This window comes from Oryctolagus cuniculus, chromosome 7 (assembly GCF_051225735.1).
Source record: "Oryctolagus cuniculus isolate XC-2025 breed Fujian yellow rabbit chromosome 7, ASM5122573v1, whole genome shotgun sequence".
In the NCBI taxonomy this organism is placed as follows: Eukaryota; Metazoa; Chordata; class Mammalia; order Lagomorpha; family Leporidae; genus Oryctolagus; species Oryctolagus cuniculus.
The window spans coordinates 60,587,347-60,615,270 of record NC_142873.1 but is presented as its reverse complement, the minus strand read 5'-3'; the positions used below and the strand labels follow the sequence as shown (position 1 = coordinate 60,615,270).

The 27,924-nt window shown below is 50.4% G+C and overlaps 1 long non-coding RNA gene and 1 pseudogene across 1 annotated transcript; one reads left to right on the top strand and one right to left on the bottom strand.

Annotated features, from left to right (window-relative positions):
* Positions 1-5,641: 5,641 nt before the first annotated feature.
* Positions 5,642-6,881, bottom strand: LOC100337817 (small ribosomal subunit protein eS7 pseudogene; annotated as a pseudogene).
* An 8,470-nt stretch (positions 6,882-15,351) lies between these two features.
* On the top strand, positions 15,352-25,974 carry LOC149125591 (uncharacterized). Its single transcript, XR_016237111.1, has 2 exons — positions 15,352-22,727; positions 22,812-25,974. It is a non-coding gene; the product is annotated as an uncharacterized LOC149125591 (long non-coding RNA).
* The last annotated feature ends 1,950 nt before the right edge of the window (positions 25,975-27,924 follow it).

Genomic DNA, 27,924 nt, shown 5'->3' with positions numbered 1-27,924 from the left:
AACATTGTGAAATCAGTCAAATCAGAACCATGACATCAGTAACATTGAAAGCCAAGGTCCAGAGAGGTTAGGAATTATGGCCAGCATCACACAGTCATTGCCAGAGTCCACATCTAAACTCAGGTCTGACTGTTCCCAGTGCCCAAGCTTGGGCAGCCGTGCCAGGGGCCTCCAGAAAAATGCCACGTGCTGGACATCAGTGGAGGAGCCGTGCAGAGAGAACGGCAGGGCAGCAATGTGGAACGAGCCCAGAACAGATGTAAGAACAGTACTGACAGCATTGCTGGCCACTTCCCCTGGAGGGCTGGCCACTGGAGTCCCTGGAGCTCCTTCCCCTCTGATAGTCTGTGAGCCAGACCCTGTCAGCCAGGGCTCTGGAGAGAGAGAGGGCAATCCTGCTTCCAAGGCTCCAGGAGTTTGGCTCCGTCCCTCCCTGGCTCCGGGTGCCCAGGGGACTTTCCCTAGCCTGAGCTGCTGAGAGCTTCGCAGCTCCTCCTCCAAGGGCACCTGGGGAGCACCTGTGCACTTGAAGGCCAAGGTGGGAGTGCGAGAGCCAGGCTTTTCCTTACATGCCCATGCCTAGGTTCTTTGGAACCCTCCATTGGCTGGCTTGCCAGGGGCAGAGCTGAGGTCTCTGGTGTAAGTGGACTGGTCGGATGTGAGGAGTGGCAGCTGGACCCTTGGCCTTGGTCAGCCTCTGCAGAGCACAGGTGCTCTTCATCTGCAGCCAGGACAAGAGGAGAGGAGCGGAGAAAGCAAAGGGCCCAGAGGGGTGAAGGGCCCCAGAGGGGTGAGGGCCCCTGCTCTGGGCTTGCCAGGGTTGGGGGTACACACAGCCCTGCACGCCCCACAGAACCAGACCCCAGGGGTGTGCCCCGGCTCACTAATTCCTTCACAGACTCCACAAACAGCTAAGGAGCACAGTGCAGTGAGAGCCCTGTGTGGGCTGAAGCAGACAGCATCGTGCCCTCAAATTGCTTAGCTCTAGTGGGGGAGATAAAATTATACACACACAACACGAAAGCGTGGTAAGTGATCTAAACCTCTCTGTGGCATTTACGAGTGCTCCAAGGGTTCAGAGGAGGGACAGCTGGGAGGGGCAGGCACTCTTCTATAGCTTTCTATGTGCCAGTCACTGTTCTAAGCTTTGTCTACATTAACTCTTACAACCCTCACAACCATTCTAGTTTTCAGGCCAGGGAATGGGCCTCAAGAGGCAGAGCAACTATTGCAAGGGCTCACAGCTGGTAAGTAGATTTGACCCGGGCAGTGTGGCTGAGTCTGTGCTCTTAGGCCCTTGGTTACCAGGCCTACACCTGCCCTGCCCTCTTGTCTTACCACCTGACTGTGAAACAGGCACTGATAGTTTTGCCTGTATTACGTTCAGTTGATAAAAATCAGTGTATCTGCAGCGTGTTCATGTGTGTCATTGTTAGATTATAAACTACAAAGAGTCTCATTCAACTGCATTTATTGAGTGTCTGCCAAGAGCCAGACACTGTTGTAGCTGCTTTCGCATATTCCAGGTCAATTTGCTTCTTGCAACAGCCTTAGGAAATAGGTGGCAATTTCCCCTGTGTTGCAGAAGAGGAAAATGGGAGACAAACAGGGAAGAGACTTGATACACCAGTAACTCATGGACGCAGTTCTTTGAACGCAAAGCTATCTGATTTTACCAAGTTACTGCTTTCAGTTTTAAAGATTAACATTAATATGTTTCATCTGTATTATGTAGAACCATATATGAGGGTACTGTAAAAAAGTCCATGGAGGGGGCAGCACAGTGTAAAGGGTTAAGCCACTGTCTGCAATGCCAGCATCCCATACGGGCACTGGTTCAAGTCCCTGCTGCTCCACTTCCAATCTAGCTCCCTGCTAATATACCTGGGAAAGCAATGGAAGGTGGCCCAAGTGCTTGGGCCCCTGTACCCACGTGGAAGACCCAGAAGAAGCCCCTGGCTCCTGGCTTCGGCCTGGCACAGTGCTAGCTGTTGTAGCCATTTGGGGAATGAACCAGCAGGTGGAAAATCTCTCCCCCTCTCTCTAACTCTGCCTTTCAAGAAAATGGATAAATCTTTAAAAAAAAAGTCAGAAATGGAGTTAAAAGATGAATTTTGGGGGCTGGCGCTGTGGCACAGCGGGTTAACACCCTGGCCTGAAGCGCACGGGTGCCAGTTTAGTCCCGGCTGCTCCACTCTGATCCAACTCCCTGCTATGGCCTGGGAAAGCAGTAGAAGGTGGCCCAAATCCTGCACCCATGTGGGAGACCCGGAAGAAGCTCCTGGCTTCGGATTGGTGCAGCTCTGGCCGTTGTGGCCATCTGGAGAGTGAACCAGTGGATGGAAGACTTCTCGCTCTGTCTCTGCCTCTCTCTGTAACTCCGTCTTTCAAATAAATAAAAATAGTTTTTAAAAAAGATGAATTTTGTGCAAAAAAGTTGAAATCATTTGTAGTTGCTTTCCAATAATATGTATTTTTCATGGACTCTTTGAAGCCCTTGTGTAGCATAACCTAAAACTAGTGTTTTTTTCCATTTGTTTGTTTTTGCTTATGAGGTGGGCTTTGTTTTTTATGTTTTTAGAGTTAACATCTTAAGTCCTAACATTGCAAAGCAATGGGAAAGCAGTAGAAGACGGCCCAAGTCCTTGGGCCCCTGCACCCATGTGGGAGACCCGGAAGAAGCTCTTGGCTCCTGGCTTCAGATCAGTGCAGCTCCGGCCATTGTGGCCAATTGGGGAGTGAACCTGTGGATGGAAGACCTCTCTCTCTCTCTCTCTCTCTCTCTCTACTTCTGCCTCTTTATAACTCTGCCTTTCAAGTAAATAATAAATAAGATCTTAAAAAAGAAGAGGAAGAAGAAGAGGAGGAGGAGGAGGAAGAGGAGGAAAAAGAAGAGGAGGAAGAGGAAGAAGAGGAAGAAGAGGAAGAGGAGGAAGAGGAGGAAGAGGAAAAAGAAGAAGAAGAAGAAGAAGCAGCAGCAGCAGCAGCAGAAGAAGCAGAAGCAGCCCTTTATCTGGAATCTGGCTGTTGGGGCCAGGGATGTGGGATCTGAGTGCAAGTTTTTGGTTACCTGGGTGAGCCCTGGGATCCAGGGGCATCTTTGTGGAGTTGGCATTACTTGCTGTTCTTCCCTTGTCTTTTCCCTAATCAAATTAACATTCTCTACCATGCTGAGTACTTGGGGAGGGAGGCACGTATGTTGACCTTAACCCAGGTGGGTCTTGGGCTCTCGTATCATTCCTCTTGGAGAATCACAATGTACTTTAATATATTAGAGCTTTAAGAAATGTGTGGTAGTTGATCCTGGGTCTCTTTATCTTGTAACATACATAGCAGGCCTGCAAAAAGCTCATGGAAGAGGCAGGCATTATGGCACAGCAGGTTAAGCCACAGCTTGGGTTGCCAGCCTCCCATATTGGAGTGTCAATTTGAGTCCTCACTTCTGACCCAGCTCCTGCTAATGAATCCTAGGAGGCAGTAGATGATGGCTTAAGCGCTGTGCCCCTCCCACCTATGTGGGAGACCCAGATGGAGTCCTGGATTCCTGGCTGTTTCCTGGCTCAGCCCTGACTGTTGTGGGCATTTTTAGCAGTGAACCAATAGAAGGAAGATCTCTCTGGTCCATTCTCCAAATGCCCGCAATAGACAAGGCAAGGCTGGGCCAGGCTGAAGTCAGGAACCCAAATTCTTGAGTCAATACCTGCTGTCTCGCAGGGTGCACATTAGCAGAAAGCTGAATCATAAGTGGAGGCAGGGGGCCAGCGCTCTGGCATAGCGGGTAAAGCTGCCGCCTTCAGCGCCCATATGGGATGTGGTTCAAGTCCCAGCTGCTCCACTCCTATCTCGCTCTCTGTTATGGCCTGGGAAAGCAGTGGAGGATGGCCCAAGTCCTTGGGCCCCTGCACCCATGTGGGAGACCCAGAAGAAGCTCCTGGCTCCTGGCTCCGGGTCACCGCAGCTCCAGCCGTTGCAGCCAACTGGGGAGTAAACCAGCAGATAGAAGATATTCATTCTCTCTCTCTCTCTGTCTCTCTCTCTCTCTCTGCCTCTCCTTCTCTCTCTATGTAACTCTGACTTTCAAATGAATAAATAAATCTAAAAAAAAAAAAAGCGGAGGCAGGTCTTGAACCCAGGTGTTCTCACATGGGATTCAAGTGTCCCGAGCTGTGACAAATGCCTGCCCTCCACACACTTTTTGAAGTGCCCTCATGCTAATAGCCTGCCATTCAGAGAACATACTTGTGGAAACAGTGCCTTAAGGAAGAGAACCCAAGTCCCACAAACCCCTTAATGAGCCTCTGCTGCTGAGTAATCAATACGGAGGCACAAAATCTTACCATGTGCAGGGCATCACGGGAAAACATGGGGCCCCCGGGAGGCTCCAGAGCAGCACTGAGCTGCGGAGCCTGCTCTCAAGGAATCCACAGTGTGATTGGGGGAGGGAAGACACGCCCACCCGACGGAGAATCCAGGAGGCCCGCTGCGAGCTGGGCTGAGGACGGTATAAGGAGATGACCTAGAGAGAAGGTAGGGCAGAGAGGAAGAGCTGCGTGGGAAACTGGCGACTTCCCGGGCACCACACATGTGCTTCCCCAGGAGAAAGGGAAAGATGGTCCCACTTGGAACCAAAGAAAGCAATCCCAAGGGAGGCTGAGAACCCGGCCAGGTATGCCAGCAGGTGTGGAGGAGGTGGCTCGGCAGGGCCCTGGTGCAGCCAGCGCAGAGCGGCGGAGGAGCAGCCACCGTTACAGCCCCGCACAGAAGGAGCATCCGGGAAAAAGACCGCTTGGCTGCTCCCGCGGGCGGGGGAGGCCGTGGGAAGTGGGTCCCAAGAGCGCAGTCCAGGGTCAGGGAGAGTGAGCTGGTCGCAGCTCGGAAAGGATGCAGTGGGCAGGAGAAGCGGCTTGCACTAGTGCCTGAGACTTTCCTTTGCACTGGTGTGTGGTGCAGAAAAGAACAAAGAACAAAACAACAAGACAACTTAAGTCTGAGCCCAGCCTCGTCCTGGGAGCTGAGCTGTGGGAATGAATCATGCAACAACTACGTGTGGAACACCTGCTTTGTCAAAGAGGCTGCGCCAGCCCACCTGGGTCTCCATCCTTCTGTGAGGACAGGGCGGGGGCAGAGACCACACGTGGGACAGAGCATCTCTCAGTAGCAGACACTTAGTGATGAGCACTAGGTAAGCTCTCCCATCTGCAGGTCCTGCGTTCCTTCTCCCATCTGGCCTCAGGCAGAAGATAGCTTCCCGGGACTGGCGGCAGGGGAAAGGGGGAAGGGCTTCATGCCGCTCAACTGGCTGATATGAGCAGGCAGGGCAGGCTGCTGGGTGCAGGGTAGGTCCAGGGACAGCTGGGAAAAACCTCAGGTAGGTGCTTTGGCAGAACCGAGAAGGGCCTGCCATAGCGTCTCTGGCTGGCGTGAGCAAGACGGGAGGTTTCCCAGAGGTGGCGTTCCTGAGCAGAAGGGGAGAGTGATGCCGTGCATGGGCACTTCTTAAGCAGCAGAGCAATGGGTCAACTGGAGCCAGCTCCCAGGGAACTGGGAACAGTCTCGGCCAAGCCCAGAGGACGTGGCCTTCCGTGCGTGGGCCAGAGGGCGAAGGGTGGGCCTCCTGCGTAGCTAGAGTGTGGGCTGCAGAGTCCAGTCTCTCATGGGGAGCCATTGAGGGCCCATCTGAGGATGTCACATGGGGCAGATTGCCATTAGCTTTGCTATTTAGTTATTTATTTTTACTGTGAACCATCTTTATGTAGTCATTTTTGTTTACAACTGGAACTCTGGGAACTCAAAATTAACATCCTTGCCTGTGAGCTTCTTCAAGGCACCAGAAAAAGTTTCTACCTTATGCTCCACGTTATTCTGCTGTTCTTTGTCCAGATGGACCTGTAGGAGCCGGCTGCCGTGCAGTTTCACACGGATTCTCCTGCTCACCGTTTCACGTGGGAAGACTAAGTCCTCAAGGATCTCATCGTGCGTGGTTGTCAGGGTGCGGCTCCTAGGGCGCTTTTGCTTATTTTTCGTACAGCTTTTTCGAGTTGGCTTAGGTAGAATTTTCCTCTGAGCCATATAGACAACATGCTTCCCACTAAACTAGCCGGACTTAAATTTTCTGGAAAGGTTTTAGTTGAGGAATGGGAACAAAGTGTGTGATAGCTTTCCGGCCACCGCCAAGTTCGATTTCCTTGGCAGCCATGATGTTCACCCCTTTCAGTGGAGCCTTGAGGTCCGAGTTCATCTCCAACTCCAGGAGTGCCTGGGAGATCAACTCGAACTCATCCGGCTTCTTGCCATTGGGCTCGACGGTCTTGGTGCTCGCGCTGAACGTGGCTTCTCCTGGTTGAGCGCCTGCTGAGGAAGCTGGCTTTGCTCTTTAGAAAGCACTTTGTGGTGCCTTGTTCTGTGGCCTGGAAGACTTGCTGAGACCAGAGGCAGGGACTTGGGTACAGTTTGAGGATGGCTACAGGCATATGGAGAGAGCGGGGCAGCCTTCATGGCTGGGAGGAAAGCCTGGGCTTGAGGAAAGGTTGACCCCGGGGAGGGGGTCAGGAAGCAGGCCAGACCCCACGTGGACTCTGGGCCATGGGCCCTGCAGCCACACAGTGCTCCCTCTCTTTCCTATGGAAACCCCTCCCTCTCTCTACCTCCAAACACTGTTTAGGGACCTGCCAGCCTTGTGTCCTGTAGAGAGGAGGAAAACCTGCTTCCCCCAGCAGGAGAGCAGTGGAGAAGATGAAAGAAAGAATGGCAAGGCATCAGGGCTGTCCTGCCTGTCCAGGGTGAGCAGGGTATAGCCTTGAGCATGAAGCAAAGCCCAGGGGCTCACGGTCAGCTCTGAAGCAGGGTCCCTTGGGGACACAGAAATGGGCAGTGGTGTCCATGGCTAACATTCTCTTTCAAGATTTTGAAGAGGTAAGAGAAGAGGAGACAGTGACAACAGGCTACGAAGGAGAGCTGGATAAGCTGGTCTGGGAGGCAGCAGAGGGGATGAGCTAGATTCAAAATGCAGCCAGAGGAGGGAGGTGCGAGGACAGCAGACATCAAAGCAGTTCCCATTTAGACAGTCTGGGCACGGAGCAGGCGAGTGGCATTAGACAGTCTGGGCACGGAGCAGGCGAGTGGCAGATGCAATTACACTCCCCGGCCTCGAGCTGTGACACTTTGCCTGAGCAACTTGCAGAATGCTGCCACATCAGCCGGGCCTCGATGGCTCAGAACCTCCTATGGAGAGAGGAGCAGTGACTGAAGCCCAGCGCTTTGAAACCAAGGGCAGACAGTGCGTGCTCCATCCAAGCCCCCTTTGCAGCTCCAGAATCAGGCCCAAGAAGATTCAGTAGCATTTCCCAGCTGCCCAATCTCTGTTCCCCACACGGTGTTGAACAGTCTCAGAGACCCACAGGGATACGTGGGAATCCTCAAGATTGAAGTGTGTCAAACCCCCAGGTAGAACCAGACAGCCACCCACCAGGGCTCATCTGTGGGGCAAGTCTGGGTTGGAGCTGAGGGCCCTTGAGTAGTAATAGGCAGAGAATGGGGAGTTTTAGTGAAAAATTACGGACAGACAACCTGCCATCCTACTCCCCCTGGACCAGAAGCCATGCTTGTGTTGTCCAGTATCATAGCCACTAACCACATGTGGCTAATTAGATTCGCATTCATTAAAATTGAATGCAGGAGCCAGCGCTGTGGTGCAGTGGTTAAAGCTCTGGCCTGAGGCACCGACATCCCATATGGGTGCTGGTTCTAGTCCTGGCTGCTCCTCTTCTGATCCAGCTCTCTGCTATGGCCTGGGAAAGCAGTAGAGGATGGCCCAAGTCCTTGGGCCCCTGCACCCACATGGGAGACCCGGAAGAATTCCTGGCTCCTGGCTTCGGATAGGCTCAGCTCTGGCTGTTGTGGCCATCTGGGGAGTGAACCAGCGGATGGAAGACCTCTCTCTTTCTGTTCTACCTCTCTGTAACTCTTTCAAATAAATAAAATAAATCTTAAAAAAAAATTGAATGCAATGAGAAATCCAGTGTCTAAGTCACACTGGCCACAGTTCAAGTGCTCAGTAGCCACGTGTGCCAAACAGTGCAGGTAGGGAGCACTCCCATCAGCACAGGAAGTGCTGTTGGCTAGGTCTGTCACACCTTGAAGTAACATCAGCATTCAAGTTAAGCCACCCCTGAACTGTTTTACAGCATCGACAAAACAGGCTCCTCTGGCTCTGTGAGTGCCCTCTGGAGGCCAGCCCCTCCTCAAATGCCCAGAACTCCCGGCTCCACCACTGTGGCCAGACTCTTCCAGGCAGTGATACGCTTCTTACCTACTCATCTCTAAATTGCCTTCTTCCATAAAGATGGGGCCCAGGAGGATTGCTAAGTGGAGACTGCCGTGTAGAGTGTGCATTCTGGGCGCTTGCCTTCTTCCCTACCTTGATGACCTGCACTGAACCTAAGTTCCCTGAACCTGCCTTATGGGAGCCTGAGCTTGCCCTGAGTGGTGAGGCCCTCACCCTGTCTTCCCAGCATCCTCCACTGCAGAGCGCCCCTCCTCCTAGGCCAAGAGCTCCCCAGTGTCTCAGGCTCTCCGAGTCAAGTCTCACTGACTACACCCACTTCCCTGCAGCACACCCTGCTCCTAAGGCAAGGAAGTGGATGCCTATCAAAGATAGGCTATCCCCAAAGTAGGCTATTGTCCCGAGCCCTGCCCACCACACCCTTGGAATCTGTTTATCTCTCCAGTGCCTCTTCCCAGTCCTTCCTCACCAAATGTCTTGTGCGCTGTTCGCATGTGGCAGAGATTGCCTCCCAGCCAGCATGTCCATTTGACCTTCGTCCTGGTCCAGGTTCCACTTCCCAGCCCTCTGCAGTTGAGCTGTGTTCTTGTGAATACGTCTGCCCACGGAATTTGAGATGCCGTGTGTCAGCTTCTCTACTGCCACCTCTTGCAGACAGAAGACCCCGTGCCAGTAAGTTGTGATCCAGATTGCAGAGGTTGGAGCTGAAGCTCACAAAGACCCTGCCTGATTTGGCAGACAGGCCCAGGGTACTAGCACTGGAAGACCTTCTCCATTCAGTTTCTTCCAACTTCCTGGGAGAAGAGGGTGGCACTGTCCTGAGTCACCAACAGGTGCAGAGTCCTCCTGCTTCCTCTGCTCTGTGATCACTCCTGGGTGGGGTCTTCAGTGAGGCACAGGCTCCAGCTAAAGACATCTCTGCCCAGACTGCATCAGAGGTAGTTTCTTCACATGGCTTTGTCAAGTGTTCATCAAGCCATAAATGAACAGCTGCCTCCCGCCTTGAGCCCGGTGCCTGCATTATTCATCCTTTTTGGCTTTCAGATCCTCTTTTTGGATTCAGACAGCTACTGCTCCTTCCACAGCCTCCCTGGTTTGCAGTGTGGCCCTCCCAACCACCCCTGCCCACACTGGCCTTTTGCTAGTTGCAGTTGGGTGAGTCCCGCTCTTCCCCAGGCTTCTTGTACCATGGACAGAGCCTCTGGGACACTGCTCCAGGCTTCTGCTTCGAATCAGTTCCTTTCCCCCCTTGTCCCGGCAGCCTTACACTCATTTTGTTGGCTCCATTCCATTGTACTGAACTTTCCTTAAAATATCTCTTTGCTTTTATCTATCTTTGTCCCATCATCCCCTAAGAAGTGAACATGTTTGGTCTGTGGTTTCTCCACGTCTCCAGCGCTATCTCTCATTCCTCATCGCAGCCGCCTGTCTTATCCAGGCGGCACCCTCGGGTGCTGTGGTACATATCATTGATTGGGTGTGCAGTGTGCACCAGGCACAGTATAAACGGCGTTGCCTGCATTTTTCCATTTCATTTCATTTCCCCAAAGCAACCCCATGAGCTGTCAGCCCATTTTAGAGGGAGGAGGCTGACAGAGATCCAGAGAGGTTGAGTAACATGCTCAGAGCCACTTAGTCAGTGAGAGCAGGGCTTCCAGCCCAGTCTCCCGTGCTCTCCACTCACATTGCGTGATGCACACCTCAACTCAACAGAACTCATGCAAAGCACTGTGGGTAATAGCTATATAGAGAGGAAGCAAGAGGAAATAAAGCAAGATTCTTTCCATGTCCTCAAAGAGTGCCTGATACAGGAGACAGGCATCCCAATGTGCGTAAAACACAGAAAGGGTTAGTCATAAACATAGCCACGATGCTCTAAGCACTTGGGAGCGGGAGTAATGATTAGCATGAGGGTTGTGAAGCTCCCTGCAGGAGGCTCCTGCTTACTCTAAACCAGAAACTACAGATGGGAGAACTCCAAGCAGGGAAGGATCCCCCGGTCACCACAGGAGGGCAGGAGCTGTGGCAGAGCAGCATAGAGATTCAGTACTTGGGCTCTGGGTCAGATTCCTGATCACCTTGACCTTGTCTGTGCCTGAATCTCATCTTCTCCATCTGTGAAGTGGGTGTGTGTGCCACCTGTCCTATAGGTGTGTTGGGAGGCTTAACCGAGACAGTGTGGTTCTATGAAAAGCACAGGGTGTGGCTGGCATGTTTAAGCGCTCAACGATCTTTCCTCTCGCCACAAGTCCCCCACTCTTAGCCTGTGAAAACCAGCCCTCAGTGTCGTCTTGGGTTAGATGGCGTCACATGCCTTGACTCATGCAAGTCTCAGCATGATGCTGTAAGTTTTGTTTGCTGTGTGGATTGTTATTATTTTAACAAACAGGGGAACCTGGGCCCTGTAGGTTCAGAAATCTGTTCAAGGTTATCTGGCTACTGAGAGGCTTTCTCAGGGACTCCACGGGTTCTGTCTGGCTCTGCAAGGCCACGTTTGTTTGTTTGTTTTTTTCTCCTTCTGATGAGTCATCAAGAAGTTCTGGAGTGGAGTTGCCAAGTGGAAGTGGAGGCATCGCGACCCAGGAAGACCTCCGAGGACATTAGGTGCCAGACTGCAGTGGTGTGGAAGGAGAGAGCTCGGTGGGCTACTCTGAGGAGCTGCCCAGGCATTCGCCTGGTGATCCGAGAATACCGATCTGTTTTCCTGCTTACCGCAGGGACGAGCAGCCGGAGCATTTGGTGTTCCCTGGAAAGGTCTCTATGTCAGGCAAAGTTGCCCAGTTGGCATGGGGTGGGGGTGGGGATGTCTGAAAAGTGGTGTCCATCTTCGCTAACACAACAGGGGGACACCAGGAGTCGGCATCCTGTTGGAATGGACACAGGATTTGAAGATTGGCGGACATGCAGTCAAATCTCAGCCCCAAGCCTTGGAATCTGGGTGACCTGGATGAGGCACTTCTGATGGCCCTTCCATCTCCAAGTAAGATGACCACCGTCACACCATCTCCACTGACCCCGGAGAGAAGTCGTTATATCTCATGAGTCGGCATGTGGGAGTCCACTTTGCAGAGTGGGCCATGCCCCAGTGTGAGATAGTTAAAGGAGTGAGTCAGGCACTCAAGCGAGTTCCCCGTCTGAGGGAGGAAAGCCAGCCTATCCCCTGCCTGACGGTGGAGAGCAGTCGGCTCCAGGACACCTCCTGGGGGCCCTTGTAGCCCTTTAGGGTTGAGTGCTTCCTTTTCCAAACCCCTTCCCCTGCATCTGTCTAGTGCACCCCACATACGTTTCCATGGGTCCTCAAGTCCTCCACGCCAACCCCATCTGACTCCCTGATGACAGCCCCACAGCTATCACCCGGTGCCAGACCCAGGGCAGTCACTGAATTCCCGCTTACTGACTGGCTGAATCCACGATGGGCATCTGCTCCTGCCCCTGCTTGTTTCCCTTTCCAGGACTTCCTCCCACCAATGCCCCCCAGCACACACACACACACACACACACTCCATCCCTCACACCGGCCTTGGCCAGTGGGGAACCTCCCGTGTGCCCTTGGCCACTGCTTCCTTTTCTGGCCTTCATCATGTCCCCAGTGGCGAGGTTATAGATTTCAAAGCCAGGCCACAGAATGTGAGCTCTGGGCTGTTTTTCACCATGTCTGCCAGGCCTGATGCTCACCCTCATCCTTCCCTGAAAAGCTTTGGCTGGAACCAGAGGCCAATAGGCCTAAGTCCCTGTTGTCTGGCCCTTCACAACTTCCAAACCAGCAGACCAGGGGCTTCCCTGGCACAGAGTGACCTCCTCTGGGAAGTGGGCCAGAGCCCATCAGAGTGCTGCCTCTTCAGCTGCTGTGGCTGCGAGGCCTGGGCTGAGTCCCAGAGAACCAGGGCCCAGCCCCACTGCTGAGACTGTCGGTGAGGGCTGCGGGGACCTTAGCGGTCAAAAAGCTCAAACTCGTCCTTGTCCAGAGGAGGCCCCTGAGGCCCAAAGAGACTCAGCAATTAGGATAAGATCACACAGCCATCCGGGAGCAGATCTGGGCAAGGCCATGGCCCTATTTCCCAGGCTGAGCTATTTCTACTTCTCAAAAGCTCCCAGTGGCTAGAATGGAAGATTCCAAAGGCTGGCTTTCCAGTCCTGCTGTTTGGCTTTCCCAGGGGAAAAGAAGGCCGTTCTGTTCATTCTTACTTCCAATTTTAGATTAAGAGGGACAAGAAAGAATAGCACCTATAAGGATACTATTACTGTCTCTGTTTCATAGACAGACACTGGAACTTGGAGGTAATAAAGGTCTTGTGTGAGGTCTCACAGTTAGTACACAGTAGTGCTGGGATTCCAACCCAGGGACTGGCTCTATCACTTTGAGCTGCCCAACACCACAGACGTCATGAGTCATCCCCCAGCCTCACAAGCACTGCTGTTCCCTGGAGCACTCTAGGGCAGGCTGGAGCTGGGAGAACTCAGCCTGTCTCACACCTGAGATTCAGTACCAGAAGCAGTGGCCAGGGTTCGGTAGGGAGGATGTGGGCCTCAAGAGGCCCCCAAGGAGAACTGACTTGGGCAGCTCACTGTAGGGATCCAGCCATTCTCCAAATGGTTGCAGATGAAGATTCTGGTAGTGATTGAAAAGAATGGGAACTTTCCTTTCCTTAGTCCCACTCTTCTCTGAGCTTCAGTTTTATTTTGATTTTTAATCAGTAAAACTGGGCACTCAAATTGGTCATCCAAGATTTCTTGTTCATGAGCAACCAACGAGTAAATGTTGAACACTGCACTGAGCCACCATTCCTTTGTGGGAGAACACAGTTCTTCTGTCAAGGTCTTAGTGTAGAAAACACATAGCTAGAAGAGCAAAACCCTTTAAAAATGTCCTTTAAAAATGTTTTTAAAATTTTTAAATTGGGGCTGACAATGTGAAGCAGTACATTAAGCCTTTGCCAGTGATGTCGGCATCCCATGTGGGTACCGGTTTGTGTCCCAGCTGCTCCACTTCTGATCCAGCTCCCTGCTAATGTGCCTGGGAGAGCAGTGTTGGTTGGCCCAAGTGCTTGGGCCTCTGCACCTGTGTGGGAGATCTGGAAGAAGCTCCTGGCTTCAGCCTGGCCCAGCCCTGGCCATTGCAGCCATTTGGAGAGTGATCCAGTGGATGGAAGATCTCCTCTCTCTCTGTCTCTCCTTCTCTCTGTGTAACTCTGCCTTTCAAGTAAGTAGATAAGTGTTTTTCAAAAATCGTTGACTGAGTCATGATAATTGTACATATTTATAGGATACAGAGTGATATTTTGATACTTGTGTACAATGTGTAATGATCAGATCGGAGTGCTTAGCATATCCATCACCTCAAACATTTATCATTTCTTTGTGTCAGGAACATTCAAAATCCTTTCTTCTAGCTATTTTGAAATAGAAAATAAATTACTGCGAACTTTAGTAGTCACCCTGTGTATTATAGAGCAGTAACACTTATTCTTACCTAACCAACCTCTCTGTGTCCTCGCTCCCCACTCCCCCTTCCAGCTACTCCACTCTCAACTTCTATGACATCAACCTATTTCGCTTCCACATGGCAGAGAGAACACATGTATTTGTCTTTCTGAGCCTGGCTTATTTCACTTAATGTAATCTCCTCCAGGCCCATCCACATAAACCGGTCCTTGACTGCAGGGTCAAGTGGCCCTTGTAACCATCACGGAGTGCATCCTCCAAGGCCCCTCCCATGCTGGCCTGTTCTATCTCCTTGATTTCTCAACCCTCAATGAGCTGGAGTGACAGGAATGCCACCCCCACCCCCGCACCTCTCTGTAGCAGGATCCCAAAGGGTGCAGAGGGGTTGGGGACAGGTGGTCCAGGGGCTCCGTGCAGAACAGCATTCCTGCATGACGAGCTCAGCCTGCACAGACAGAGAGCAGAACAGGAAGCCCCTCCTCGATACAGTATTCAAAAGGCATCTGTCTCAACTGTGATCCCCGGCACCTGGCACCTGGTGCCTGGACCAGGCTGGAGGTGGGTGGGAGGAGAAAGGACACCACTCCAGCACGGTGGCGTCAGCCTTCCACCGTGAACAGAGACCTGAACACGACTGACCCAAGGCTCTACAACATGGAGGTGGCAAAACCTGGACACGGAAGCAGACCTGGCTCCAAACCTGCTTCCTCACCACTTTGCAGTGAGATCTGGCATTTCCCCACCCACACGGAGCTAGCAGGCCCTTCTCCCACCCCAAGACAGCCCAGCCTCCGGAGCCTTGGACTCCTTATCGAGGTCACAGGCTGTCTGGAAAGCAAACTGCCTCACTCAACCCTCCCTGGGCAGGCCTGGCCTCCCATCTTCTCTTCTCTGATGCTCGACTGGGAAGATATCCCGCCAGCCCTGAGTCACCCCCGAGTGTCAGCCTCTCGTCCTTCAGCAGGTGGGGGTGACTTCTGCCAGCCCAGAGGCCCGAGGGCTCTGATAGCCCTGCCAGGTGGCATCTGGGGCCTCACGGTCCTGGTTGGAGAGGCCCGAGGCGCCCACCCCCTGGGAATGTTTGCCGCTTGGCAGGACCGAGTGACCCAGTTTCCCCCGCGGGGACGGGTGGCCGGCAGGCTGCGCCGCTCGACATCTGCGTGTCTCTCCTGCCCCCTGCCGGTCACTGGGAGCGAGGCTGGCCAGCGCAGGCAGCGAACCGCACGCAGGGGCTGCTGCGGCACGCACTGGCAACAGCCCTGTCAATGTTTGCCGATCGTATTGAATGAACGAGTGGATTGTGTACAGGGCTGGGCTCTGGGGCTCTAAGGCGGCCAAAGACACGGGCTGTCCTCGGGAAAGTAATGGACTCCGCAGGGCTGGGCCTGGGCTGCCGGCCACCTGCCGCTTTGCAGCCTCCTGCCTTCCTGCAGGCCCCTCCCACCCCACCCTACCCCACCCCGCACTCCTCCCTCGAGCTAGGCCTCCCCAGGCCAGGCCAGCTCCCTGCGTCACCATTCCAGATAGGTTCTTCCACCACAGCCCACTGAGTGGTCTCGAATCTCTGCTTGAATGCCCCCGGCGACACGGGACCCACTGTCTATCAGGGTAGCCTCTTCCGTGGTCTGAGGACCGCGATCAAAGGAATGCTCTTCCTTCCTTCTTCACAGGGCATCTGCCCCTCTGCACTTCCTCTCGGAGACTCAGCCTGGCCTCACGAGTGGTCGCTCAGAAGTCGGGCCTGTCCTCTCGGGAAAGCAGTCACAGCTCCTCAGAGCTGCTCCTTGCACCCATGAACGACTCATCTTGACCGAGGCCGTGAAAACCAAAAAGCCTGGGAGACTCAGTGGCTCTCCAATGGTGAAGGGGCTGTGTGTGTGTGTGAGTGTGTGTGAGTGTGTGACTGTGTGTGTGTGTGCACGTGTGTGAGTGTGCACGCACGTAAGTGTGCACGTGAGTGCGCGCGCGTGTGTTATTGTGTGAGTGTGTGTGAGTGTGAGTGCGAGAGTGTGTGTGAGAATGTGAGTGTGTGTCAGTGTGTGTATCAGAGTGTGTGTGTGTGTGATGCAGAAGTCAAGATGGTGCTGGAGGCACCCTTGCCCCATATCAGAGTGCCGGGGCCCAAGACCCAGCTTTGCTCCCCATTCCAGCTTTTTGCACCCTAGGAAGCAGCAATGATGGTTTAAGTACTTGGGTCCCTGACACCGACATGGCAGACTCGTACTGTGTTCCTGGCTCCTGGCTTCAGCCTGGCCCCGCCCTGGCTGTTGAGGGCATTTGGGAAGTGAACCAGCAAATGGGAGAGCTCTATTCATCTATCTTTTAAACAAAGTAAGTAAATTCATATCTCTAAAGGTGAAGGTATTTTTAGTCTGAAGACTTTCTGCAAGACAGCTGCCCGCCTCCTGCTACAAGTCCTCCATAACAAAGTGGGATGACTCGTTAATTAATCGTTGCACACTGCTTTGCATTTAGAATGTACACAGCTTTTTCAGAGGCACCACCCCAATGAGTGGAAGTATTTTCATACTAATTTTAGGGATGAGAGAAGTGAGGCCTCGGAGAGAAAGAATGCTTATTTGTGATCATACCAAAGGCAGAGATAGTTGGCACAGAGCTGTGATCTTCCAAGTCCAAGTCTACCCTTCTGTCTACAAAAGCGTCACTGTGTCTGCCTCTTAAGAATGTAAAAAGAGGCCGGCGCCACGGCTCACTAGGCTAATCCTCCGCCTTGCGGCACCGGCACACCAGGTTCTAGTCCCGGTCGGGGCGCCGGATTCTGTCCCGGTTGCCCCTCTTCCAGGCCAGCTCTCTGCTGTGGCCAGGGAGTGCAGTGGAGGATGGCCCAAGTCCTTGGGCCCTGCACCACATGGGAGACCAGGATAAGTACCTGGCTCCTGCCATTGGATCAGCGCGGTGCGCCGGCTGCAACGTGGCAGCCATTGGAGGGTGAACCAATGGCAAAAGGAAGACCTTTCATCTCTGTCTCTCTCTCACTGTCCACTCTGCCTGTCAAAAAAAAAAAAAAAAAAAAAAAAAGAATGTAAAAAGAACAAGAAAAAAGGCAGAGAAAAAGTATCGTGTGCTTACTGTCTATCAGACACCATCCTAAGGGCTTCATATGTTTTAACTTCAAGTTCAAAATGACTGTACAGGGGCCGGCGCCATGGCTCACTTGGTTAATCCTCCACCTGCGGCGCCGGCATCCCATATGGGCACCGGGTTCTAGTCCTCGCTGCTCCTCTTCCAGCCCAGCTTTCTGCTGTGGCCCGGGAAGGCAGTGGAGGATAGCCCAGGTACTTGGGTCCCTACACCCTCATGGGAGACCAGGAGGAAGCACCTGGCTCCTGGCTTCGGATCAGTGCAGCGCCAGCCGTGTCAGCCATTTGGGTAGTGAACCAATGGAAGGAAGACCTTTCTCTCTGTCTCTCTCTCTCTCTCTCACTGTCTAGCTCTATCTATCAAATAAAAAAAAAATTAAAAAGTGACTGTACAAGATATGTACTGGTCCTATAATTCCTGGATTAGTAAGTCAAAACTGCCTGGCACACTGACCCATGCAGTCCAGCCCCTGAGCAACTCTTGCCCTCTCTACTGCAGCTCTCTGGGCTGGCTTGGGTTTGTGCACAGGTCTTTGTTTTTCTCCCTGCCTCTCATCTACCTGTGAGGAGGGTTAAGGGAGAGTCCCCCCAGGGAGTCTGATGCAGTGGCCAAGATCCCAGAGTCTGGTTCACATTCAGACCCTGCCACTTCCCAGCTGAGTGCCCTGGAGCAAGTTATTCAACCTCTCCTACTTGTGTTTGGTTTCATCATCCAGAAAATGGAGGTGCCTCTAGCTCCAGCCTTGTCGGGTTCTTGTAAGTTAGGAGTTCACACTTTTTACAAAGTGCTTAGAGAAGTGAGTTTTTAAAAATTGAACATGCAGAGAGACAGAGAGCTAGAGCTCCCATCAGCTAGTTAATTCTTCAAATGCCTGCAATTGCCAGACCTGATCCAGGCAGAAGCCAGGAGCCAGGAATTCAGTCCCAGTCTCAGGAGTGGGTGGGAGAGACCCAACTGACTTGAACTGTCACTGTTGTCTCCCACAGTCTTCATTAACAGGAAGCTGGAGTTGGGAGCAGAGACAGGACTTGAACTTAGGCACTCCAGTATGTGACATGGGCATCCTAACCACTAGGCCAAATGCCTACCCAGCAGTGAATTTTTATTATTGAAGCTGGCAAAGTCCGGACGGTGGGTTAAAGCAGGGGCTATATAGGGAAAGAATCCCAGTGGAAAAAGGCTTGGAGTACTGGCAGAAGGCTGGATGGCCTGCAGGGGACCTGTCTTTCCTGGGGAGGCATGGTTTCTCTGAGTTAAAAAGGGTAATTCTGGGATTTCTAATCCAACCAGGCAGTGGAGCAGGCAGCGGTCTCCAGCCTCTGCCAGAGGCCTTGGAAGAAATTCTGTGCTTCCTAAGCCCAGGAGGACATGGCATTAAAATAAGTGACCCTTGGGGGCTGAGGCTGGGCAAGGTTCTCTCTGGTGCATTGAGGAAACTTGGCGGCAGGAATAGAAGGATCCAGATGCCTCTACATCTGGCTTCAATGTGGTTTCATATCTGTTCTCAGGGACAGTACAAATCTTCAGCAGAACTTTGCATGTTCCTAGCTGAAGGCGTGCTGATGATGGCAGCCATGTGTGAAGGCTTCCCACACATCTCTTGCAACTCTGCACACTCAGTCATGTTATTCTTTTTTCACATTGGTGCCTTGACATGGGTACCAGCATCACTCTACCTAGGAGGAAATGGACACTCCAAGAGACGAAAACCCTTGGCCATCATGAGAATCCAAGACAGATCATGAAAACCTGGCCCTTTGACCCCAGAACCAGAATTCTTAATCATGGTGGAAAACTGGTCATTATTCTGCTTCCACAAATGGTTGAAAAAAAATTGTATTTTATCTGATAACTTAATCACATCTTTCCTTCAAAAGAAAAAAAAATTTATTTATGTATTTGAGAGGCAGAATTACTGAGGGAGAGAGACAGAGAGAGATCTTCTGTCTGCTTGGCTTACTCCCTAAATGGCCTGAACAGTCAGAGCAGGACTGAAACCAGGAGCCCAGAACTCCATCCAGGTCTCTCCCAAGCACTTGAGCCATCTTCTGCTGCTTTCCCAGGTGCTTTAGCAGGGAGCTGGATTGGAAGTGGATCAACTGGGACTCAAATGGGCAATTACATGAGCTGCCAGTATCACAGGTGGTGGCTTAACACACTGTGCCACGGGGCCGGCCCCTAACAGATCTTTGACTTTTCAGGGAAGCAGGTTCCTCTTGTACCTGGTGGCATCATTTTCTCAGACTAAATGGTGCCAGCCTCGGTACGCTTTGCTTCTCCACAGGTGTCTGGGTACTTGTTCCATGCCAGGCATTGTCCTTTGCCCTTGGATGCTGTGCAGGGTGCCACAGACTCAGATTCTTCCCCAGCAGAGTTTTACAGCCTGGGGAGGCAGAGGGGTCCTGGGCAAACAGTCACTCCAACAGATAGCCCCACACCACAATGAGTGCTATGCAGGAAAAGTCCAGAAAGTTCTGAGAGTACATGAATGATGGCAAGGCAGAAAAATTTTGCCTCTTTGTGTGGAAATGAAAATTTTTTGTGGGGGAGGCTGAATCCAGAGAGGCCTAAAGGAAACTTCCTGAGCCTGCCTCGAATTTGAAAACCTGCCTTTAAGTTTCAGATCCCTGGTAGCAAACACCCCAGCCCCAGGGCGCTTTTGCCTAAGGATCATTAAGGTGGTATAATAGGAGTGGCTAAGACCCTTTTGCATCACATCACCCCACCCCTTGCCCGCATCCGCTCATCTGCTCTGTACCATCCGCTCTGTACCTCAGCTATATATACACCTCCCTTTTACAATAAAGTGAGATCCTGCTTCGACTGGGCTCCCCACCGAGCCTGATTGTCCCCCAGGGTTCAGGGAAGGCTGAGTCGCGGGTGGTGCACTTCCCCTCCTCGGCCAAGGCAAGCTGCGGGCAGCCTGCCTAATTCTCCGGCAGTGATGAGGAAGAGTTACAGCAATTTTTCATATGAAACAACAGCTGCTTCTGAGAGTACTCCTGAGTGAGTGTAAATAATGGACGTAAACTCGAATCTCATGCAGAATTTCAGCACTGTGATCCCTCTTAATCCGTGGTTATACTTTTCACGATCGGTTTTACCTGCAGTCAACTATGGTACAAAAACCTTACTGCTGTGTAATGAGGAGTTAAGATATTTTGAGAGGCCACATTCGCATAACTTATTACAGAATACTGTTAGAACTGTTCGTTATTTTTAAATTATTAGTTGTTTTTGATCTCTTACTGTGCCTACATTATAAAATGTATGCACCTACAGGCAAAACGTATATGTAGTGAAAGAGGTGTCAGCCACCCACTGGGGGTCTTGGAACTGCAGACAAAGAGGCTGCTGGACTTACTTGCTACCTCTTGGAGAGGCTTGGGGGCTAGGATGCAGGAAAGCTTCACCAAGAAGCTTCTGAGATCATACGGTCTCTACGGAGAACACTTGTGCATCTAGACAGAGCCGGCCGAGGGCATCCTCAGGGAGCCTAGGATCTGGCAGGGTCCTGCTGTCTCTCTCCTTTATGGAAATGACAAATCGTGCGTATTTACGGTGAGTCCCAGCCTTTCACAGCAGAGTGATATTGTCAGATCCTGGCTCTGGAGTCGTACTGACACTTCCCAGACGCCTCCCGTTTCCACTCTACAAAATAGGATAATAATAATGATATTTCCTCCTGGGGTTACTGCAAGATATAAATGAAGCAATGCATGTGAAGCACCTTAGAATAATACTGGGGGGATGGTACTGTGATGTAGTGGGTAAAGCCACCACCTGTGACACCAGGATAGCCCATGGGTGCCGGCTCATGTCCTGGCTGCTCCACTTCTAATCCAGCTCCCTGCTAATGGCTTGGGAAAGCAGCAGAAGATGGCCCAGGTGTTTAGACCCCTGTAGCCACGTGGGAGACCCAGATGGAGCTCTTGCTCCTGGCTTTGGCCTGCCTGGCGCTGGCCACTGGGGCCACCTGGGGAGTGAACCAGTGGATGAAAGATCCCTCCGCCCTATAACTCTGACTTTCAAATAAACAAATTAAAAGAAAACTCTTAAAAAAAGAATAATACTGGGGACATGGCAGGTGCTCAAGGTTAATGAGTATAGCCTACATACAACTTTAGCTATAAAAGGTTAGGACACTGAGATGAGTCTGTATTTATCTCAAGCTAGGACAGAATTATTTTTCTTTCTATGTACACTGTTGTGTAAGCTGTCCCCACCTTTGTTGCCTTCTTTCCCTCCTTTCCTAGATACCTGCCTATTTATGTTGTCTAATTCCATAAATCTTCGTGGAGAAAGGTCACACAATACAAAATTGCGGCATGTTTCTTCCATGAAAAGAGAAAGAGAACCGATGTGGAAATAGAATTCTGCTTGGCATTCCCCATGGTTATTTATAAAACTTACCCAGAGGGAGAAACAATTCTAAATATACAACCATGTAGAAATTTCCATTTAGGGAGCCCCGAAGTGCTTTCTTTCTAATGTGTTATTCTGATTGCCAAGGCTGTTGCTAAATGGCAGGCACTGTGGGGGTAGCAGCACAGCCCCTAAGAGAATTTTGCCCACAGCTCTCTGGACCCATGAGTGGCCTTCGGAGTCGAACCTCACGGCGAAGCTGCCTTGTGGTGGCTCCTGGCACAGCGGTCAGCAGGAGCAGGACAAGATGTCCTGCTTGGTGTGCCCTGGGTATGTGAAAGCTACCTCTGGTTCCTGACCCTCCGGGGAAAACAGTACCCACAGCCATAGGCTCCCCAAGAACACAGTTATTTCTTTTTCCCTCTCTCCACGAAGACGACAACGCTTCCTCACCAAGCAAAAATAACTGCTCGTCATAATGACGTTTGGCGTTTTGGCAACCCTTTATAGCCACTAATTACTCAATATACACAATGCCTCGTGAGACCAGAAGGATCAGTTCTGCTTTGTGAGGGGAAAGGAGAGGTGGGAGTAGGACCTCAGGCCCAGCCCAGGGCAAAGAGGTCCTGCTCTTGCTGGCACCAGGTACAGCCAGGTCAGGGCAGCTGGCAAGGCTGTAGCTTTCTTTCTCCCTCAGAAAGACAGTGAGATGGAGGGTCAGCAACCGTCCCTTCTGCTACAGTAACGGGAATGAAAATGTACCCTCCGAGCCACCTCTGCGTTAATCAGAGGCCCTGGGTAACTGCCTGCCAAGCATTTTTTGAGCTCCGACTATAAGTACACATGTACGTCTTGCTCCCTGTGCTTAACATCATGGGGTCAGCAGTGACACTGTGGCACAGGTTAGGCTGCCACTTGCACCGGCAGCTTCCCACATCAGAGCACTGGTTCAATCCGGGCTGCTCCGCTTCCCATCCAGCTCCCAGCAAATGCTCCTGGGAAAGCAGCAGTGCTTGTGCCCCTGCCACCCGCATGGGGGACCTAGATGGATCTTCAGGCTTCTGGCTTTGACCTGGCCCAGTCCCAGTTGTTGCAGTCTTTTGAAGATTGTACCAGTAGATGGGAGAGTCTCTCCACACCCCCACACCTTGGTCTGCACTCTGCAAAGGAGTGCCTCCATTCCTTCCCTCAGGGGGCACATCCCCTAGAGCTGGGGTGGAGCAAGGCAGAATAATGCGAATGACAAAAATCAGAGGCTGACTCAGAATGCAGAGGGCCTTGTGAAATGGAATTTGCTGATGACAGAATGAAGGAGGACTTGCTGCTCCAGCTGCTGGGAGTGCTGGCAGTGGACAGCCTGCAGCTGTCAGTGGCTCATGGATTTCCTCAACCACAGAGTGCTGCCTTGCCCGAACTCATGCTTCTCTCCACAATGGCCCATCCAATGCCTGAACAATGAAGAAATTCAACTGTGCAGCCATCTCAGCCACTTGGGAGAACTCCAAAGGGGCCTTCTAATGCCAGTGCTCCCCTTGAGGTCAGCTGAGACTGTTATTGGATCTTCACTGACGCTCCACTTTCTCTTCTTCCTAATTCTAATTCTTTCCCTTCATTTCCGCAGGTGTCCATCTCAAAGTCACTCCTTAAGGAACCCCTTGCATGCTAAGCCGACTCCAAGTTCACTTCCCAGGGATCTCACTGTTGGAAAGCCAGATAGGCAGACTTCCATTAGGGACCCACTCCAGGGGTAGGGAGGTAGGACATGGGATCTGGGAAAGACTAGTTTGGTTGGGGTATGGAGAAATGAGCTAGAGCAAGGGGGAGGGTGGAGTCAAGGAGACAGGCTGAGAGGTGAAGAGGAGCTGGACCAGGGCGATGGCCAAGGAGGAAGAGAATCTGCTAGCCAATGTGATGGAGGAGGGAAGGGTAGGACCTGGTAGATGATTTTCAGAGACAGAAAAGGCAAGGGACAAAAGGTTTCTGTTCATGTTTTTTAAGCTATCACATTACCAAAATAATAAGATTGTTGGTATGGAAGGGTTGCGCTAAATTCTGTCTTAGGCTTGAGTTAACAACAAAATGTCCAAGTGGAGCTATCTTATGAGCAGATGTGTGAACAAAATTAGAGGGTGGGTAAGAGATCAGGATGGGAGAGGCTGATTTGGGAGCTGTGTCAGATTGTGTTTTCCAAAGATGGCCAAGTGGTGTCTCTGGTCTCCTTTGCTCTCCCACACTATGCACTGGTCTCCATCCTCAGCAAGCAGTAGAGTCCAGTTCCCCTCCCCTTGATCTGGACAGACTTGTGATCACACCAAGAGAGCACCGGAGAAAGGGGTATTGTGTGACTTCTGAGACCAGGTCAGAAAATCCTATGCAACTTCTGCCTGATCCTCTTGGAATGAAGCCAGAAGCCATGTAAGGAGTTAGACTACACTCAGACTACTCTAGTGGAGAGGCTGTGTGGCATGACAGCTGGCGTCAATTACCAACCACAGAGTTGAATTGTCTTGGATATTCAGTACAGATGAGATGACTGAAGCCTCAACCAACATCAGACTGCAAAAATGCCATGACCTCAAATGGGAACTAACCAGTACTGTCCCCAGACTTACGGCCCATGATTGTTTTAAAGCACTAAGCACTGGGTAAGTTGCTCTGTAGTGATAATGAAGATGACAGGGTCACCAATAGAGTGGTTAACAGGATCTCATCATTGGTTTCTGCAGAATAACCTCCCAACCTCTGTCTATCCCACCCTACCCCGCCTCATAACCATCTACCTTCCACTTGGCTCCCAGGGACCCTTTTTAAGTAGTTCCTATGTAATCTTATCAAATTACTCCCTTTTTGAAAATTTGCCATGGCTCCAAATGGCCAGTAAAGGTCTTCAAATTTCAGTGTACGTAATATTCGTACTGTGTGATGGTTGATTTTGTGTCCATTTGACTGGGCTGGGCTACAGGGTCCCCAGCTATTTGATTAAATATTGTTCAGGGTGCGTTTCTGCTGCCTAACTACTTGAGCAGACCACAGGTTTTGTTTTGTTTTGTTTTGTTTTATGCCTTCAGACTTGGTTCATGAAAACTTCACTCTTCTTGGGTCTCAAGCCTGCCAGCTTTCAGAGTAGAACTCCTATCATAAGCTCCCTTGGTTCTCACTCTTGCTGTCTGCCAATCTTGGGACTTCTCAGCCTCTATAATAGTGTGAGATAATGCCTAATAATAAGCCATCTGCATATAGCTGGTGTGGCCTACCACATAAACCATATGGATGGTGTAAGTCATAGACATAAATATGGCATTCTCCTATTGGTTCTCAGGAGAACCCTGACTAAGACAGGTAGGGTTCAGGAATTTGTTTTTTAAAACAAGGTCCTCAGGTAGTTTTGATTTGATCCTGATATGGGTTGGCAAACTTTAATCTACCTGATACAGTCCTTCACAACTCAATATTCCACTACCCCTTTTGTTAAACATAAAAATCTCACCACCACCCTCGAGAGGACAACGGCTCTGCAGTAGAAACTCTGTAGCTTCTATATTATCTCCTAGCTTTCCTAGTCTGAATGTTAATTTCTATAATTTGTATTATGAAAACAGTAACTTTAACTTCTTTCTTGATTCATAAATATATAAAATTAAGTCTATAAATTAATATTTTATGTGATACGGGTTTAAATATGCATGCACATAAAATTTATAAATTAAATAGTAACTGGAGGAAAAGATAATTTTCAGATGAACATTATTCCCATCACCACCTACTCCCCCAGAGAATCTGAGACTCTGCCCCACTGTGTTGAAAATGTCTCCTTTAGCCAGCAAGGTCTTCCTGAAGCTACTTTTTGTACTCTTTCTCTGCCTAGGAGGTGTTTTGTCCTTTTGAAAAACATTTATTAAAGATTTTGTGGGGCTGGCGCTGTGGCATAAGTTAAGCCTCTGCCTGTGGCACTGGCATCTCATATGGTTCGAGTTCTGCTGCTCTACTTCCGATCTAGCTCCCTGCTAATGTGCCTTGGAAAGCAGTAGAAGATGGCCCAAATCTCTGGGCGCCTGCACCCACATGGAAGATCTGGAAGAAGCTCCTGGCTTCAGATCTGCCCAGCTCCAGCCATTGAGGCCATCTGGGAAGTGAAGCAGTGGATGGAAGACCTCTCAGTCTTTGTCTCTCCTGCTTTCTCTGTAACTCTGCCTTTCAAATAAAATAAATAAATCTTAAAAAAAAAAAAAGAAAGATTTTGCACGTGCAAGGCTTGTGTTTTGCAATGTATCCTCTCCCCTGTAAAGAAATGCTTGCTTCTTTCTCTGGGGCCCACAGGCTCCACGGTAGTCTCCCCACTCCGTGATCCAGTTAGCTGTCTATTTGCTGGACTACAGCTTCTTCCATCAGGGCCTCCGTCCTGTTCATCTGTGAAGCCCAGTCACTGGCACAGTGCCTGATACCTGGTAGGGACTCAATTAATGTGGATGAATGAGTTAAGAAACGAATGATGATAGCCCACTGCCTGCCACATCACAAAGGACCAGTAAATACTGGTTGAAATGAAACTAAACTGAATGTGCAGGTCACAGAAACAGAGAAGATTTCCAGAAGAAGGGGCTGTTGGACGCTGTCTGAAAACGATACCAAAAGATTGTAGAGAATGAGCATGCAGGGAAAAACAAAATGAAACATTGGATTTGACAAACAGGAAATTAATGTCAAATCTTAGAATAAATAGCGAATCATAAAATGTTTATCATGAAACCCATAAGTGAAGAGCAGTATTTCTTCACTGCTTAAATTTTTTTTCTTTAAAAAAAAAGATTTTATCGACTTATTTGAAAGGTAGAACTAAAGACATAGAGAGAAGTCTTCCATCTGCTGGTTCACTTCCCAATTGGCTGCAATGGCCAGAGCTGGAAGATCCGAAGCCAGGAGCCAGGAGCTTATTCCAGGTCTCCCACCCAGGTGCAGGGGCCCGCACTTGGGCCATCTTCTACTGCTTTCCCAGACCATAGCAGAGAGCTGGATCGGAAGTGGAGCAGCTGGGACTCAAACTGGAGCCCATATGGGATGCTGGCACCACAAGTGGTGGCTTTACCTGCTATGCCACAGCACCAGCCCTGAGACTTCAGCTTTTTAAGTACTGAAGCATGGACTTGACCAGCAAACCTGTAGGGTGGTGCTGCCCCATGCCCTTGGGAGACTAGCTCTCAACACAGAGTGCCCACAATGCCAGACTTGGAGCTTTAGGATTTAATGTTTGCAATGCTGGATTTTGGCCCTGAAAACCATAGCATTTTGATCCTGGCTTCCCAAAACTCACATCCTTGTCACATACAACAATCATTTGCATGAGTTGTATGATGGAACTGTGTGTTGAGCTGTGGGATGTGCCTTTCTTTCACTGCATGTGTCACAGTTGCAATTTCTCATTTGTAAAATAATGGCTTACAGTTTAGTGCATTTGATTCCTGTTTGTCTACTCTGAAGTCTTCATAGGGATAGGACTGCATGACTTGCTAGTTCTCACATTATCCACAGTTCTCAGCACTCTGCCAGGCAAACAACTGGCACACAAAGAGAGCCTGTCATGGGAGGCTTCAGTGTGGTCAGGCAAGGTTGCCCTGAGAAGGTCACCTGGAGCTGATGGCACCTGTTGCTCTGAAGCATCTGTCGCTCTGAAGCACCTGTCATTGGGATCCAGAGAAAACCCAAGGCCTCGCTAGCCTAACACCCACCTGTGGCCATATTCTTTACCCTCTGTGACTCCAAGTTTGTCCCCTGTATCTGGGAACTTCAAAGCTTGGAGGGATCATAGAAGTTATCACCCTCTGCAATTGTATGCAAGAAATCCTTCAATATCTCTGAAAACCTCTCAGGAGTCAATTCATTCTATTCCCCAGTTACATTAATTATTTGGATCTCAAGCAACTACTCTTTCATCCTGATTCCAAGCTTCTGGGGTCTTTGGAACTTAAACCTCACAACTCACCCAAAACATTTCCTCCTCAGAGTTTCGGCTATCAGAGAGGTTAAGTGTCATGCCCAAGGTTCACAGCAGAGGAATTTAGGGCACTCTTTACAAAACATTGCTGGGAATCCTATATGGTGCATTCTGTATTGCCTGGACTGTTCTAGGAACACAGATAGCTTCCTCGACTTTCACAGTCTGTGCTGGAAGTTTCCTCCCTAAAAATTTACACTTGACTTTTAAAATTTTGTAATTATTTATTAATTTTAAGTGTACATAGGTTATATTCTCATCTAAATAAATTCTGGCTAAGGGTCATGTCATATAATTTTCTCTGTAATTTCAATATCCTGAGCACATAGAATATGCTTAATAAAGATTGATTCATTGATTGGTTAAATGAACTCAGGGTTTTTAAATGTCATGAAAATTCTGCTTATACTCATGTACATAAATATAAATATTTTCAGAAATCCACTTTTCCCTCCTGGATAGTTTCTTGCTGTTGTGAGAGGTTCGATTTCCCCCACAATGAGTCTCTTCTAGCTAGCATTGAGGGTACAAAGATAGCTTCTGAGATCTCAGAAGTTGATGGCATTTGTGTGACAGACTTCAGGTGCTAAATACTCCCAGAAATATTTGCATCTACCACCCTTTCTCCATTTGAAACACAGTTGGTGGTAGAAACACTCATATTCTGTCAATTTAATCACCATCCGGTTTGTATAAGTGGGTGGAATTTAAGATGTGAAAAATAGGAAGACTGCATGGAATACAC